This window comes from Acartia tonsa, chromosome 6, assembly GCF_053477335.1.
Source record: "Acartia tonsa isolate MP-2025a chromosome 6, ASM5347733v1, whole genome shotgun sequence".
In the NCBI taxonomy this organism is placed as follows: Eukaryota; Metazoa; Arthropoda; class Copepoda; order Calanoida; family Acartiidae; genus Acartia; species Acartia tonsa.
The window spans coordinates 12,056,676-12,074,814 of record NC_137265.1 but is presented as its reverse complement, the minus strand read 5'-3'; the positions used below and the strand labels follow the sequence as shown (position 1 = coordinate 12,074,814).

Below are 18,139 nucleotides of genomic sequence, written 5' to 3'. Positions count from 1 at the left end.
GGTTAAGATGGGTTAGGTTAGATTAAAATGGGTTAGATTAGGTTTAGTTGGTTCATGTTAGTTTAAAATTGGTTAGGTTAGGTTAGGTTAAGTTAGGTTAGTTTAAGATTGAGTAGCCCTGCAGAGTTAGGGTCTCCTGCAAAGGTTAGGTAATATTGAGGAGCCCTGCAAGGTTAGGGCCCCCGGGGGGGCCTAACCTTGCAGGGCTACTCAATATTACCTAACCTAACTTAACCTAATTCCCTCTCCACCATAACAAATGGCCCCTATATTCAATTTTTACCCACCATCATGAAAAAAAACAACCCCATCAAATTTTGGTACCCTATGTTCATGAAGGGATTAGGAAATATTGAGTAGCCTTGCAGAGTTAGGGTCTCCTGCACAGGTTAGGTAATATTGAGGAGCCCTGCAAGGTTAGGGCCCCCGGGGGGCCCTAACCTTGCAGGGCTCCTCAATATTACCTAACCTAACTTAACCTAATTCCCTCTCCACCATAACAAATGGCCCCTATTTTCAATTTTTACCCACCATCATGAAAAAAGAAACCCCCAACAAATTTTAGTACCCTATGTTCATTAATGGATTCCTTATGTAAATCTAAGTTACCACAGTCAAGCAACTAGGCCTCTATCTCTTACTGTTCTCCAGATATAAGCACTTGAAACTACACCTATCATGAAAAAATACCCCATATCAAATTTTGGTCCCCCATGTACATAAATGGCTTCCTTATGTAAATCTGAGTTACCACAGTCAAGCAACTAGGCCTCTATCTCTTACGGTTCTCCAGATATAAGCACTTGAAATTACCCCCATCATGAAAAAAATACCCCATATCATATTTTGGTCCCCCATGTTCATAAATGGCTTCCTTATGTAAATCTGAGTTACCACAGTCAAGCAACTAGGCCTCTATCTCTTACGGTTCTCCAGATATAAGCACTTGAAACTACCCCCATCATGAAAAAAATACCCCATATCATATTTTGGTCCCCCATGTGCAGAAATGGCTTCCTTATGTAAATCTGAGTTACCACAGTCAAGCAACTAGGCCTCTATCTCTTACGGTTCTCCAGATATAAGCACTTGAAACTACCCCCATCATGAAAAAAATACCCCATATCATATTTTGGTCCCCCATGTGCATAAATGGCTTCCTTATTTAAATCTGAGTTACCACAGTCAAGCAACTAGGCCTCTATCTCTTACGGTTCTCCAGATATAAGCACTTGAAACTACCCCCATCATGAAAAAAATACCCCATATCATGTTTTGGTCCCCCATGTGCATAAATGGCTTCCTTATGTAAATCTGAGTTACCACAGTCAAGCAACTAGGCCTCTATCTCTTACGGTTCTCCAGATATAAGCACTTGAAACTACCCCCATCATGAAAAAATGACCCCATATTAATTTTTTGACCACCATGTGTGAGTTTTAACCCCTTGCTTCAATTTTAATATCATAGCATTGGTTGCTACCCCATCTGTGTTTTTCAACCAATCATCATGTTTGTTGACATCCAGAAAAATGTATATTATGTAGTTCAATAATCTGCCACTAGATGTTCCTATTTCAAACAAACCATTGTTTTTTTTCTTCAATGGAGCCAAATTTTTATCTTAAAATATTAGGTAAAGTAAAGTATTAGAATATGTTGGTGATTTAGTATAAAAAAAGTCTTAAAAGAGAAATAAAAAAAATAAATAGAGGCATTTTCAAATTTTATTCAAAATATAGGAAAATATAGAAGAGTGAAAGGCATAGCTTCACTACAGTGGAGTATGGTAGCTTATGCTACCCTAATATAAATTCTTTCGCGCGAGGCTCACCTCGCAAACCCCTCCAGACTCTCCCCTCCCCCCTACCCAGATTTTATTTCCCCTTCTGCCAATCATTCCCCCATCTGTCAAATCAGATCCCACCTTCCAATCCTGGCCCCATGTTCCTATTTAGACCCCATCCTTCATTTGTGTCCCCTGTTCAATAATTTATCCCTTCTCTGACATTATTTTGTTTCTCTTGGAGAGGTACAAAATATGAAGATGGGGATAAATTAACATGATGGGGACAAAATCATAAGATGGGGTAAAAATTTCATGATGCCGGGGGGGGGGGGGGTTTAATTTGATAGATGGCGGGGGGGGGGGGTTTATTTTTTCAGATGGGGTAGAATCTCACTCCTCAACTGGGAACTTGCCTCGTAACGGATAGCTCTTATCGTTGATTTAGACATGTTAGAATTGTCCTTTTGATTTTAAACTGGACATGATGAAACGTAGCAACTCTATAATTATTATAAAACATTTTTAGCTGTTTTGATAAAAATTTTCTAAATGATATAATTATCCTATTGTCTTTAATTTAATGGATTACTGATTCATGGAACTCATACATTAGCTAAACACAATAATTAATTTTTTTTTAAATAGGAATATTTTTGTAATTTGTATTTTTAAGTTGTCAATTAGCTACAGAAACACATTAATGTTATTTTATTAGGCTAAAGCTTCTAAATAGATGCTACAAGATCCATATATTAGCTTCTCATACCCTTAAGATTTTCTGCTTAATGACATATCCCTTAAATTAGCGGATATTCCCTGGACCCATGAGAAGCTAGATTGTAAAGAACAATAATATAGGATTAGCGGTTAGCGAGATCTGCCCGTACAGACAGCCATACGGACATTGGTTTTGAAGGAATTCTAGATACAAAGACGACATTATTAATACAATATTTATTGCAGCATTTGTGCATTGTTTATATTTTGGTATTTTTAATGTAAAAATCATTTTTATAAATTTCTACAGGCATTTTTTCCAATTTGATTCTTCTTAGTTTATTTTTATATTATTATGCACTTAAAAATAAAGTATCTCTTTTTTTGGGTGATGTTCTTTTATTTAAAAATACAAGTTTGGCCGCTCCATATGAAGTTTATAAATGAATAAAACGTAAAAAAATCTTATTGAGTTTTTATTCCTAGATTTTAAGGTTTTATTTAAATTTTCTTATTGCCTTACACATACAGTGTTGGGCAGTGGTTTAGCTGGTCGCCGTGGTCTAGGAACTAGCCTTAGTTGACCTTAAAATATTTAAGTATGAGAGCCAGTTCGGGTTTTTTATGCCCGGGCCCCCCCCTCCCCACACGAAAACTTGTGATATAGTCCAATTTCTAAATATGGTATAAACATACCAGGAATATATAGGTATACTTAACAATTATTTTTTTTTTCAACTTACAGCAAAAGTTTTTGGAGTCTTGAAAATCCTTTAATTTTTAAAAAACTACTTAGGTATATCCTATTGAATTTTCAATCTCATATTTTATCGTTTACTTTTCAGATATAGCAAAATGAAATGATCGGATGAAAAGTATGTTTGAAACATTTATTGAATCGTATAGTTGATTACGAAAATATTAGGTAAATATTTATTTTCCATTATGTCTCTGAAATAGGCAGTTAAAGATAGAATTATTATCCCCCCCCCCCCCCCAAGTTTAATTGCATTTTAAAAATCCAGTACATGCTTATCCAATGTTAAAACATTAACGTTTGAATGTAGAACCAACAAAGGCACCACAACTTGAGTCTCAGACCCATTTGAAAAATCTTTTATCTTATGAACATATTAACATATTATGGGACCTATATATCAAGTTCAGTTTGTTTTAATATTTCTCATGATTTCCGATAGTGCAGGGTTCAGATCATATTAAATTACTAACCAATAGTTTCTATGCATAAAGAGATATTAAGAAATAACCAACAACGTACCTAACTTTTTTACCTCATTTATAATTGCAATATACACTGTACTGGTTAAGAAAACAAAGCTGAGGCTCAGCTAGCCTGCGATGCCCAGTGTTGTTAAATACATTCACTCGTTAGGTATTTTTTGTCATTACAAAAGCATGAAGCACTGGATAAATTTGTATAGTGATTAGACAAAAAAAATAATGGTTTTATTTAAAATATTGTAGTTCGATCAGTATTTTTTTGATAAAAGTCTATACATTAAAAAAAAATTTGTTTCAGGTTTCAGAACATCAGGAATCAGGAGTCACAATGAACACGTGTGAAATCTGTCAGAAGACATTCGTCAAAAAATATAACCTTAAAGTGCACATAAAGAGAATACATACAGGCGAGAAACCTTTCTTCTGTGACTTTTGTGAAAAATCATTTAGAACATTAAATGATTGGAAAAGACATAAACTTACACATACGGGGGAGAAGCCATACTCTTGTAATATTTGTAGAAAAAAATTTAATCAGCAAGTTAATCTAAAAGCACACAAGTTGACTCATTTTAGCATTGAGCCATTTAAATGTATGTTTTGTAAAGAGGAGTTTTCCTTCTTGAACGATTTGAAAGTACATGAAAGATTCCATATAAAAGTGGACCAATTTAAATGTAATAAATGTGGAAAGTCTTTTAAATCAAATAATGAGTTAACTGACCATGGTAGGATTCATACCGAAGACAAACCTTTCAAATGTGATTTTTGTGAAAAGTGCTTCTCACAGCTCGGTCATTTGACTGCTCATAAAATGTTTCATGCAGCTGAGAAACAATACTTGTGTGAATTATGCCAAAAGTCATTCTGTTCAAGTTCAGACTTGTCAGTGCACAACAAAACTACCGAACATCTCAATAAGATAGAATCTATGCAAAATAAAGTTCAGCCTTCTTTATCTTCAATTTATGTCAAACAAGAAGTGATCAAAAAAGAGACTGAAAATATTGAAGACGGTGTTAAACAAGAAATAAAAGATGATGATTTTTTACCAGTAGATTTTCTTACGGTAAAGATGCATACAAATGAGAAACCTTTTAAATGTGATTTTTGTGAAAAGTGCTTCTCACAGCTCGGTCATTTGACTGCTCATAAATTGTTTCATGCAGCTGAGAAACAATACTTGTGTGAATTATGCCAAAAGTCATTCTGTTCAAGTTCAGACTTGTCAGTGCACAACAAAACTAATGAACATTTCAATAAGATAGAATCTATGCAAAATAAAGTTCAGCCTTCTTTATCTTCAATTTATGTCAAACAAGAAGTGATCAAAAAAGAGACTGAAAATATTGAAGACGTTATTAAACAAGAAATAAAAGATGATGATTTTTTGCCAGTAGATTTTCTTACTATAAAGATGATTACAGATGAGAAACCTTTTAAATGTGATTTTTGTGAAAAGGGCTTCTCACAGCTCGGTCATTTGACTGCTCATAAAATGTTTCATGCAGCTGAGAAACAATACTTGTGTAATTTATGCCAAAAGTCATTCTGTTCAAGTTCAGACTTGTCAGTGCACAACAAAACTAATGAACATCTTAATAAGATAGAATATATGCAAAATAAAGTTCAACCTTCTTTTTCTTCAAGTTTGATCAAACAAGAAGTGAATGCTGAAAGTATTGAAGGCGTTATAAAACAAGAAATAAAAACTGACGATTTTTTGCCGGTAGATTTTGTTGCTGTAAAGATGGAGGCTGCAAACGAATAAAATGTACTTAGAGGATTCTGTAAAGCAGATTTTTGGAATTTTAAACTTCTAATTTGAATTAGACAAATCTTTTTCCTATCATATTATGTAGTATTTTTTTTGTATATAGCTTACGATTTCGATAACTACTAAACTGACTGACTTATCAATTTTATGAAAACTTCAAATGGATTATGGGGTATTTTAGGCTAGGTATTTTTTTGCTTTCCCGACTCCTTCATCTATGCTAGAAGTGAAGCTGCCAGTATTATTATGATGTTTACTTTACTTGATTTATTGTATTTTATCAAAGGCTTCAATTCTGAAATATTTCGTGTATAAGTTTATAAGTATGTGTACACTAACAATTGCGACTAGGTATGTTTTGTTTAGTTAATTGTGGTACATTTGTATCCCTTTTTTTTTGTTTTTTCTCAACCATGTCAAAAGTATTTGGCATGAGTTTTAAAATAAAATTTGCAAGCAAATCTGTTAGATAGTTATATCCTTTACACTTTGACATACGTTTTACTTTCAGACAAACAAAATTAAATTGTAAATAATGCAAATCAAACCTGCTGTGCTTGAAATCCCACTTCTTGTAAAACAGGTAAATATAAATCAGGGCTCTTCAGTTACAATTTAAAGTGTGGCTCGACTTTGAATATATAGATATATTTGGACTAATTCTATGATAAAGATAAGTTAGTAAGTGGTTTGTTTCCTTGTCTGTTAAGATCTCTCTAGTCACTAAACCGATGGAGTCTATATTTTTTAAAGTTGTGCATATATCCCATGGTGTAGCTCATAAAAATTTTAAGTCTTAGGTTTCAGGCTATTTTACTGCCCTTCTATACTAAATGTTAGTTACTATGAAGTCGAGACAAATGATTTAGGCTAAATCTCTCACTTTTGATAATATATATTTCAGGTTCAAGATCAATAAATACTCTGCAATACATCATGAACACTTGCGACATCTGCCAAAAGGAATTCTGTACCAAAAGATATCTCCAAGAACATAAATATATCCATACAGGAGAAAAGCCATTTAAATGTGACATATGTAATAAGGCTTTCACGCAGCAAAGTGGTTTATCAACACACAAGAAGATCCATTCAGTTGAAAAGCCAATTAAATGTAATATTTGTGAAAAAGCATTCTCACATTTAAGTAAGTTGACAAATCATGAACGATTTCATACAGATGAGAAGCCTTTTAAATGCGAAATGTGTGAAAAGGCATTTATACAACAAAGTGATTTGACTAAACATGTTAGAATACATACAGGTGAAAAGCCATACACTTGCGATATATGTGATAAGGCATTCTCAGTAAACCATCACTTAACAATACACAAGAGATGTCATACAGGCGAGAAACCATATAATTGTGATTTATGCGAAAAGTCTTTTTCTGAGAGTAGCAATTTGACAGAACATAAGCGGATTCATTCTGGAGAAAAACCTTACTCTTGTGACATGTGTGGAAAGACTTTTAATAAAATTGGTAATTTGTCAAGGCACAAGAAAATTCATATTGCCGCTGAAGCTAATATCAAACAAGAGTTAAAAGAAGAGGAAACTCTTGATAAGGATCCACTCAATATGAGTCTAGAGGCTGAAAATATAAAGCAAGAGATAAAAGAAGAAGCACTTTGTGCTGAAGATTTTCTCTTTATTCACATGGAGGTTAAGAATGAACATAATAATGAGGATACATTAAAACAGGAATTAGAAGAGAGAGAAGAAATTCCAGATTGAGATTTTTTTGAAAAAGGGGGGGGGGAGGGTTGAATTTTCCCTCCATCTTTTAATAAACACAAAATTTTTACTTAATATAGAAATAAGTTTAGAAAATTGTTTAAGGCCTACATATGTTATATGAGTTAACTTTGGCACTTGATTACAACTTTTTTTTCAAAATTAAGTATATAATGTGTACCATAACTTGTTAAACCAATTAAATCATCTTTATAATATTATTCATTCTTCATATATAGAATAATCAAGAAACTATTTTTAATTATTTGCATAAAAATACAAAAAGCCTTGAATTTCAAAGTTCATATAAATGAGTTGAACAAAAAACTATCTAAATCATTATTTTGTCTACGAAAATGCCAAAGTTACTTACTGAAAAAGCCCTCAAGGCTCTGTATTTCTCTATTTTTCATTGTCATTTGGTTTATGGAATCCTTATTTATTCATGTGCATCACCTTCAAATCTTACTGGTATCATAACAAAACAAAAAATGGCTGTAAGATGTATTAAGCAAGCAACTTATTATAGCCATTCTCGACCTTTATTTAAAGATCTCAATATTTTACCCTTTGAATCTTTATCACTTTATTTTAGATTAAAATTTATGTATGAGTACATAAATAACTTGTTGCCTAGATCTTTTAATAACATGTGGCCAAGAAGGGGGGAATTAAATGGTAACTATAATTTGAGGAACAATAATAATCTCACTGTTCCTTTTTCCAGAATCAACTTAGTAGAGAGGCTTCCTCTTTGTTCTGTACCTAATACATGGAATAATTTTAATGACCGTGACAATATAAAAAATGCCTTAACCCTAAATCAATTTAAGAAGCAGCTTAAAAAATGTTTTCTCTCAAGAATAGATATAACATGTAATAGACTACTTTGTCGTTCTTGCCACCTAAGAATGTAAAACCTCTATGTTGTCTGTTTTACAAGCCCTAGATTAATCAATTCTCTATTCTTTACTAAATTATAAGTATTTTAATTATTAATATGAACCCACACACACTCACACAATCATCCTACCATTTCCTTCCTCATATCCTCGAGAGAGATTATTTAGTCCTTTGACACGTATATTAATTTTTTTTGTCTTATGTGGATATTATTAACCTTGTTATTATACTGTAATTAATTAATCATGATCAATTTTACTGCTTGTTTGTGATTATTTATGTCATGTATATATGTATGTCTATTTTACTATGTGTCATAAAATAAATATTTCATTTCATTTCATTTCATAACCTTAGATTTTAAAACTTTATAAGACTTCATTATTTTTTTTTGCTGTATAAGTGGGGGGGGGAGTTTTGACACATTTGCTTTGAACTGAGAGGATAGGTTATTATTGATAAAATCATTCTTATATGATGAATTTTACGAAGTTTTATGATTTTTTGGATAGACCTCCAGGTTCCGGAGCTGCAGGCCTCCAGGTGGTCTCTGTACAGGTAAAAATGAAAAAAAAAGTTACAAATCAACTTATAAAACAAAATTTGCATCTTTTCTCTTCAAATATGTGAATAACATTAAAAAATATGCATATTTTGTTATATTTGTTCACCTGTAACTTTAAAAAGAAAAAAATTCTTTTAATTTTTACCTGTACATAGACCACCTGGGGGCCTGGAGCTCCGGAACCTGGAGGCCTATCCAAAAAATCTTGAAACTTCGTGAAGTTCATCATATAAGAATGATTTTATCATTAATAACCTATCCTCTCGGTCCAAAGATAAAGCCTAGGTGCCAGGTTTACGCAAATATGTCAAAGCTTTCCCGTCCCTTAATTACCTAACTTTGTAATTATTATTATCTTTTCCTTTTTGCAATACTTTTGTTATCATATCTGATCTTTCATATTTTTTTCAATATTTCTAACTTTGTATGTTATGTTTAACTTATTTGTTAAGGTCAACTTATATTTCAAACAATAATAAAAAATACTTGAATAATTTTTTTTCCCTGCATTTTTGCTTTTGTTGAAACTACGATATATTCCAAAGTTACATATAGTCAAAAAAATGCGTTTTTCGATTTTTTGAAACGAGAAGAAATACAGAAAAAATACACTTTTACGTTCTCGTTCTCTGTAAAAAAAATACGTGAAATTTATAAAAGGTATTTTTATATCTCTAAAACTGGGGCCATAGTGATTGGTGTATAATATATTCATGTGAAAGAAGTAGTGTAAGATAAATTAAGATAACTCTTTCATTAAAAAAAAATCCTAAAAAAGGTCAAAGAAGAGTACTTTTATGTGTGTAAAGATGAGCTCTTTAATGAAACGGCAATTTGTCATATTTTTTAATTCAAATTTATAATAATAAAATCTCTTATAAAACTTTAATGAAGTAAAGTAAAATGTCAAACTGTAAAAATTCGTCTACCGCCAAATATTTTTGTACCTCTTGGTGGTATTCTCAAACAAATATGAAAACACAAAAAAATATTCGATTTTACAGAAAAAAATGAGTTCTTTACATATTTCTTCTAAGTAAATTAGATTTTAAAGTAGAATAATTAAGATTCATTGTTTTTCTTTAACTCAAGTACCTACCTTTTACATTAAATAATATTTATTTTAGGTTTAAGAAATTCAACAACTCAACATGAACACTTGTAAGGTTTGTCACAAGGAATTCACTCGCTTATGTGTGTTTAAAGTTGACATGAGAATTCATAATGGCGAGAAAACTTTTAAATGCGATTCATGTGATAAGGCATTTAAATCCAGCAGTGAATTAACTGTCCATTCTAGAAGTCATACTGGCAAAAAAAACATTAAAGTGCGATATATGCAGTAAAGCTTTTTCTGTTAATCATTCTTTGGCTGTACATAGCACTATCCATACGGTTGAGAAGCCATTTGCATGTGTGGGGTGTGAAAAAAGTTTACGTACAAATGTTGAATTAACTCTTTACCTGAGAATTCATACAGGTGAGAAGCCATACACATGTGATATATGTCAGAAGCCATTCTCACGGATGGATAACTTAAAGGCCCAAAAAGAACCCACACAGGGGCAGGGGCGTCCAAGCTTTTTTTTTTGGGGGGGGGGGTAATTCGGTTTTTGGGGGGGTAAAATGGCTCGCGAAGCGCGCCGCAAATTTTTTTTACCCCCCCCTAAATTTTTACCCCGGGGGTAAAATTTGCTTGGGGGGAGTAATTACCCCCCCCCCCCCCCCTGAAATCTGTTGGCAGGGGTAAAATTTGTTTACCCACCCCAAAATTTACCCCCGGGGTAAAATATTTGGGGGGGGGGGTAATTTAAATTTTATTAAAAATTTAGTATTAAAAATGTGCGCGAAGCGCGCAAAAATTTTTTTTTGTTCCGAGATTTTTTATTTTGGGGGGGGGTATTTACCCCCCCAAAATTGTTTGGGGGGGGGGGGGTAAATACCCCCTCCTAAATGGTTGGGGGTGCCTACGGCACCTCCAGGGTAGGGGTAAATTTTAAATGGGGGGGGTAATCGCCCCATTACCCCCCCCCCTTGGACGTCTATGCACAGGGGAGAAACCATACTCTTGTGATACATGTGACAAGTCATTCAGAACTAGCACAGAATAAAGCATCCATAATAGGATCATACAGGTGATAAATCATTTAAATGTGAGTCATGTGGAAAAATATTCGCACAAGGTAGTGCGTTAAATATGCACAAGATACTTCATACAGGCGAAAGGCCATTCAAATGCCAAATTTGTGAAAAGACATTTGTACGATATATTGATTTGATAAAGCACAACAAATCTGTAAAACATGTTAAGAAATTAGAATCTATAAATTTTGTTGATTGTGGTGAAGTAAATAATAAACTTGAAAATAAAGATGAAATACCTGTAAAACCTGAAATTAAAGAAGAGTAAAGGATAATTATCCTATTTTTATCAATATTGAGGCTGTGAATGGTAAAGAAATTATAAAACTTGAAATAGAAGGAGTATAGGAATTAGAAATATTAGTTTTAAAGCAAAATAACCAGAATAACTTCAGCTTGTAAGATTGTTAAGAAAGAAGCAAAGAATGAATTTTCATTTGATGTAGAATGTAATATTGACATTAAAATAAAAACATATTGTTTAGTTAAAGATCCTTTTTAAAATAACTTCCACGGGGGCTTTCAAAAGATTTCTTTGACATAAACTCGAGCTTTACATTGACATCTTAAGATAGCAAATATGCCCAAAACAATTTGTTTGAATGTTTGAATAAATGTGTAAAATTCATATTTTGTATTCAAGGTTTTATAGATCTATTTTATAATAAAATACAATGATTTTTACAATTATAATTTAAGGTTTTTTTTCGTAGACTTTGTATAAATATACGTAAAATTTAAAGGTAAATATTTGTTTTTATTATGTTTGTGTTGTCATAAGATAAGGAATGAAAATATTTAGAAATTTTCAGTTTGGCTGCCAAACAGCTGACCGGCAGCTGCCAAACCTGCAGCAGCTTTAAATATAGATTTTATTTTATTTTCAGAATATTCTTTAATAAGAAATTGAATAAAATATAAATATCAATATTGATGAGGGTACATACAATTTTAAAAAAGTGTTTTTTGTATTTAAACAAGGATGACAACATCAATAAAAGCGAAGCACTGAAACGGTAGGACAAACGGACATTAACACTTATATAGTGTCAGAACTGAATAATCAGAATATAAATGTATAAGAGTCGAAGCAAAATTGTTAGTAAATTTGTTAAAAAACTGCTTGATACAGGATAATGTTTATGGACAAACTTACATTTTTAGGACTTCATTATAGAGTTGCTTTGCTTTTAACATTATACTTTGTTGTCCCAGGAATCAACATTCCAAAAATCAGATCAATCGGATGATTAGATCACATAAAAAATTGTTGTTAAAAAAGTAAAAAAATCAACATGTTTAAAATGGACGTACGGACATTCTTGTAATGATTATAGAGTTGCTACGCTTTCTAAATCGTACCTAACTACTAAAGGAATCACTATGCAAAGTTTTAAATTGATAGGACAACGAAAAAAGCTATCCGTGTGTGACGGACGTACGGACGGACCAACCCTAATTATAGAAAAGCTTCGCTTTTAAGAAGCTTTTCTATATTAAGGGTCGGACCTTGCTTCCGTCCATAACAATTAGCTCTTTTCGTTAATTCAAATAGATTAGAATTGTCCTATCGATTTTAGACTTTGCATGATAATTCCTATAACATTTAGGTGCGACTTAGAAAGCGCACCAACTATATAATCGTTACCAGAAAGTCCGTACGTCCATTTAAAATATGCTGATTTTTTACTTTTTTGACAACAAATTTTTGTATTTTAAAATTATCCTATTCAACTGATTTTTGGAATACTGATTCCTATTACAACAAGGTAGAATGTTATAAGCGAAGCATATCTATAATCAAGTCCTAATAAGGTATGTCCAGTATCATGTATTTAAGCAGTTTTGCAACATGGGCGGAGATTATGTCCGGTTTAATTAATTAACAATTGTAAAAGTGCAAAACAAATGTACAATATTGTTGTCTGTTGGTCTGTACACATTAATTTGAACTTTGGATTGTTGAAGCAGCTACATTACAACACAAATTGACTTGTATACATTTTAAAACGTGTTTCATATCAATAAAGATTAATTTTCCGCCCGAATGTTTATTTAAGATAACACAATATTAAATTTTCTTGTTCAGAAGGAAGAGTCTGTGTTGATTATCATATTTAAGCAAATGTGCGGATATTTTTTTTATTTTATATAATAAGAGTTACCTATTGTTTATGATTTAGATTTAAAATAGAATCAACGTTAGTCAGCAACTAACTTTCAAAGTGAACAAGGAGAAATCCATTATACAGATCACTTGATATTTTTTAGTCTGTAAAATTACAACACAAATTAATATGTACACGGCATGACCATTAATAAATTATTTTAATGGTTTAAAACATTATTTTTAAAAGTAGCATATGTTATTGTTCTCTATACATTTCCACACCAAATTATATAAAAATATTTGTTTCTACACCAATCAACAACGGAGTTTTGAAAAAAAGCTTAAAGAATAATTAACTTTTAAAGTAAAATTATTTTTTAGTGAGAAATCAAGTAATTCTTTAAAAATTCTGATACTTCTATAAAACTTACATAAAATTGTTTCCAAGAAATTCTTTACTGTCAGCACTTTTTTACTTGTTATAAAAGACATTTTAAAACTGTGCATGAATTTATTGGTTAATAGTTGCAACAATTTGAAAGGGATAGTTGCACGAAGTGCATTTTAAAAAAATATTTAACTGTAAGGTTTTTTCTATCCTATTATATAAATTAGTAAGCGTTTTTTGTCTGTCTCGAAGGATCTCGCTAACCGCTGAACCGATATTGTTCTCCTTTAAAGTGAAGCTTCTTATAGGTCCTGGGAAGGTTTTAAGCTATTTTTGGGGAGGGTGTCTTTACCCCCTTCCCCCCCCCCAAAAAAATAATATTTTTCAACCTTTTTGAAACTCAAATTTAAAATGGGATGAGGTCAACTTTTCCCCTCCTACCTTATGTGTCCCTAGAGGCTTCTAGGGGCGTAGCCGCTAGTCCTTATAATAAAGTAACAGAATGTTTGTGTGTTTGCGTGTTTGTGTGTTTGTGTGTTTGTCTGTACCGAAGGATCTCGCTAACCGCTGAACCGATCGGGTTCTCCTTAACAGGGTAGCTTCTCATAGGTCCCGGGAAGGTTTATGACTATTTTCTTGGGGGGTGGGACACCCCCAACCCCCCCAAAAAAGGAAAAATCCCCCCCCCCCCAAAAAAAAAAATTTTAATTTTTTTTAACAAAAATGAAAAATGTTGGGGGGCATAGCCGCTAGTTTTAAATAATGTAGTAATGCACAATATAAAGTTATTAATTAGAATTAAAAGATTTGACCAGGGATTTTCCTCAAAAATGAGTTTTTCATTTTTATTTTCAACTTCATTACATATTAATGGCGAAAACTTTTTTGTCAAAAATACAACTTTATATAGCATTTACTAGTTAATAGGAACTTCAAACTTTTTATACAACAAGATACACATAACAAAGAATGGCCAATAAAATATATATATGGTATAGTACTTAGAGTAGTGAACTTTTATATGTCTTAGTAGAATTTAATTAGGCATCTTATAGATATGATTATGTGTTAAAGAATTTTAACATTGACCTGACCAAACTTTTTTTATTTGACAATATGTAAAGTTAAAGTGATTTGCCACATAAATTACACGAGAAATAGTCTTTTTTTTCCCCTAATATGTATACCCAAAACACTAGTATTAGAGAATGATTTGCCGCATACTTCACACGATTTATAAAAAAATTGAAATGGGGTTCCCCTTGGGGCAAGTTACTTAAAAAAAACTTGCCCCAATATATAGATAAACTAGATAAAATAATTGCCTCTGGAGATGCTCCTAAAAATTTTAAATAATTTTTAAAAAAATAATTAAGTACCTGATGAGAAGCCCCCACTCCACCACTAATTTTGAATAATTAAAAAAAAAAAATGAGAGGGGGATTTTTATTTTTGGGGGGTTGGGGTGTCCCACCCTCCAAGATGTTAGCTAAAAACCACCTCAGGACCAGTAGGTATATTCCCTGAAGAGAAGAATCCGATCGGTTCAGTGGTTACCGAGATCATAAGGGACAGTTAGACAGACAGACATCATTCTACTTTCTATTATAGACTAGTGGATGCGCCCCTAGCATGTAGGGGCTCGCATGGGCTTCAAATGGGAAGCATGTGCAGAAAAATAGCCTAAAACCATACAAAGACTATAATAAAAAAAAATAAAATAGCCCTAAACCAATCAAGAAGTTAAGTGAATCTTTCCGAAAACGGTTCAGTCAAAAAAAACCTTACTACTTTATATAATAGGATATGTTGTATGGTTAGTTGGTATTTCCGCGTGAGATAATGTGTAGATTGTAAGTAAACTAGAAGGTTTTCTTAATTTTTTAAAAAGTATCTATAGAAATCTGTCCTATGAAGAACCGGACGTTATTTATTATGTTTTTTAAGTAACTTGCCCCAAGGGGAACCCCTGTTCAATTATTTATAACTCTTGTGAAATGTGCGGCAAATCATTCTCTAATACCGGTGTACATCACAAAAAAGCCTTAAAATCCTTTTTAAGCCCATTTTTCTTTCAAATGTTTTGCTTAAGTTTAAAATTCTTTTCTTGGATGCTGGTCTTATTTCAACCGGGTTACCTAGAACAATAATGTTCAAAAGAATAAAATACCCAAAGTTGGGAAAGGGAGAGAAATAGTAACATTGTTGTTTAACTTTTCCTTAATTCTACCTGCACCTATCCTCCCATTTGTGGGACCTAACCCTTAACCATAGTGACTCAATTCTCATATATTAAGTTCAATTTTGGAAAGGGCAGTCCTTTCGGGACCACCCTTAAACGGAGGGGGGGGGGTAGTACCGATTAAAGAAAGTTGTTAAACAATACTACATTTTCTCAAGAGGGGGGGGGCGGGTGTGGTCTAGTGGAATAAAGGATATATCGAGGAATATGTGTATATAAATTCAGGACCCCTAATAGTATTTTCTCTACTTTCAAGGCAAAATCTAAGAGGGAGGGAAAAGGACAAGTAACTTTTTCAATTCTTTTAAACCATACGCCTATCCCCCCATTACTGCTATTTAAAGCTCAACCATAAAATGATAATTCTCATTGCATTAACATTAATTTTGGATAAGGCAGCCCTTTCGGGGCCACCCTTAAATGGGGGGGGGGGGGGAGAATTATCATAAAATTACATTTCCTTAAACGTCCAAGCTCAAAAGTCTGGGGGAGGGAATCTCAATTTTTATTTTGTTTTGTTTCCTGGGGTACAATTAATTATGATTTATTAAGGAAGGGTGAAAACTATTGAAAATGTTTACAATTACAAGTAAAATAACTGAAATGGCAAAGGCATTGCGGTGGATCACTGTACGCCTCACAGTGGTTGAGAAGGAACTCCCAGATTCTGTAGAGCTTGGCCACTACGTAGTTAAGCAATACAGCACACTCCGCTCCTGGTTGTGTTGTGCACCGCTTAGACCATGCACAGACCATCTATTGGGTAGTTAGGGGAGATGATGGAGGGGGTGGGGGGGGAGAGACAACACAATATAGCTTCATACATTTATCTTCCACATAAGATGAGGTAGTCTTAAATATTAAAGTATAAATTAAAGACCTAACTCTTGAAGGTCGTCTTTCTTATGTATTAGGTAAAATGCTATAACACCGGTGTTTTGGGTATACGTATTAGGAAAAAAATGGACCATTCTCATGTAATTTATGTGGCAAATTGATTAACTTTTTTAGATATTGCCAAATAAAAAAAGTTTGGTCTGGTCAATGTTAAAAATTCTTTAACACATAATCATATCTATCCAATGTCTAATATATTCTCTAAGTAGCTTAACTCTTTAAATACACTTCGTGCTACTATCCCTTTTACTTTTGCCGTAAAATCCCTAAAATGCTACAATTTACTATAGGTATTATTCATAGTTTTATACACTTTGTGTGTATGTAAAAATTTTGTTGTAACAATAATTTGTTTAATTCATGAAAATAATTTCAGGAGATTGAGAGAGGATATACCAGCATGAATACCTGAGATATTTGTATAAAAAAATTTAGATTTAAATCTGAAATGGTTGTTCATATGAGGGTTCACACTGGTGTGAAACCATACTCATGTGATCAATGTGATAAGAAATTTTCTCAGAGTGGTGATTTAACTAGACATAAAAGAATTCATAATGGTGAGATGCCATACTCATGTGACCATTGTGAAAAGACCTTTGCAACTGGTAGCCACTTCACTAACCACAAGAGACAATATACTGGTGAGAAACCATACCCATGTGATCAATGTGAAAAGTCATTTTCTCAGAAAAGTGTATTAACTATGCATAAAAGAGTTCATACAGGAGAAAAACCATTCTCATGTGATCAATGTGAAAAAACCTTTTCTCAGAATATTCATCTGGCTAAACATATAAGTATCCATACTGGTGAGAAACCATACTTTTGTGATCAATGTAAAAAGACATTTTTGCAGAAAAGTGATTTGATTGTACATAAAAGAGTTCATACAGGTGAAAAGCCGTACTCATGTAAACTTTGTGACAAACATTATCCCTCTAATTCAGCGCTAGTACGTCATAAAAAATCCCCTGGACATTTAGAAATGATGAAAAGCTGTAATAATACAGTTCCACCTTCTGTATCTATTAGTTTAATTAAATGTGAAGAAGTTTATATCAAGGAAGAAATTAAAAAAGAAGAAATATTTGATGAAGATCTTCTTTGTATCCAGATGAGAGCCGACAATATTGGGGAAAATATTAAACAAGAAATAGAGGATCCTCTTTCTTGTGAACAGAATTATGATGAAGATAGAACTGATGCTATTGTTAGTGTTCATCATAAAAAAGAAATATAAAGATTTTATCATCATTAAATACAAATGTTTACTTAAAGAAACAGGATTAATGCTCAATCAAAATTTTATTTTTAACTTAAATATCTACATTGTATATTTATTTGTTGTAATTTTTTATTAATTTTCAACATCAAAAGCTATGTGTCAAATAAATTTTGGACAGAAATCTAAAAAGCAATTCAGTTCTGTGTTTATTTCATTTGATATGTGATTTTTTTTAAGTTGTTTCTAAATTTTAATTAAAATTACTTTACACTTAGTTTTACAGGATTTCCACATAAATCCTGTCTCCATTTTATTTGAATTAAAACTTGCTTTTAAAGAATAGTCTTTAATTTGTTTATTTATCTTGTAGTGTAAATAAAATAATTGTCTGATGTAAAGATA

General features: G+C 32.3%; 1 long non-coding RNA gene across 1 annotated transcript; it reads left to right on the top strand.

Annotated features, from left to right (window-relative positions):
• The first annotated feature begins 3,349 nt into the window (after positions 1-3,349).
• On the top strand, positions 3,350-6,864 carry LOC145321851 (uncharacterized). The gene is made up of 3 exons (XR_013880429.1): positions 3,350-3,431; positions 4,047-6,108; positions 6,430-6,864. It is a non-coding gene; the product is annotated as an uncharacterized LOC145321851 (long non-coding RNA).
• Positions 6,865-18,139: the final 11,275 nt, after the last annotated feature.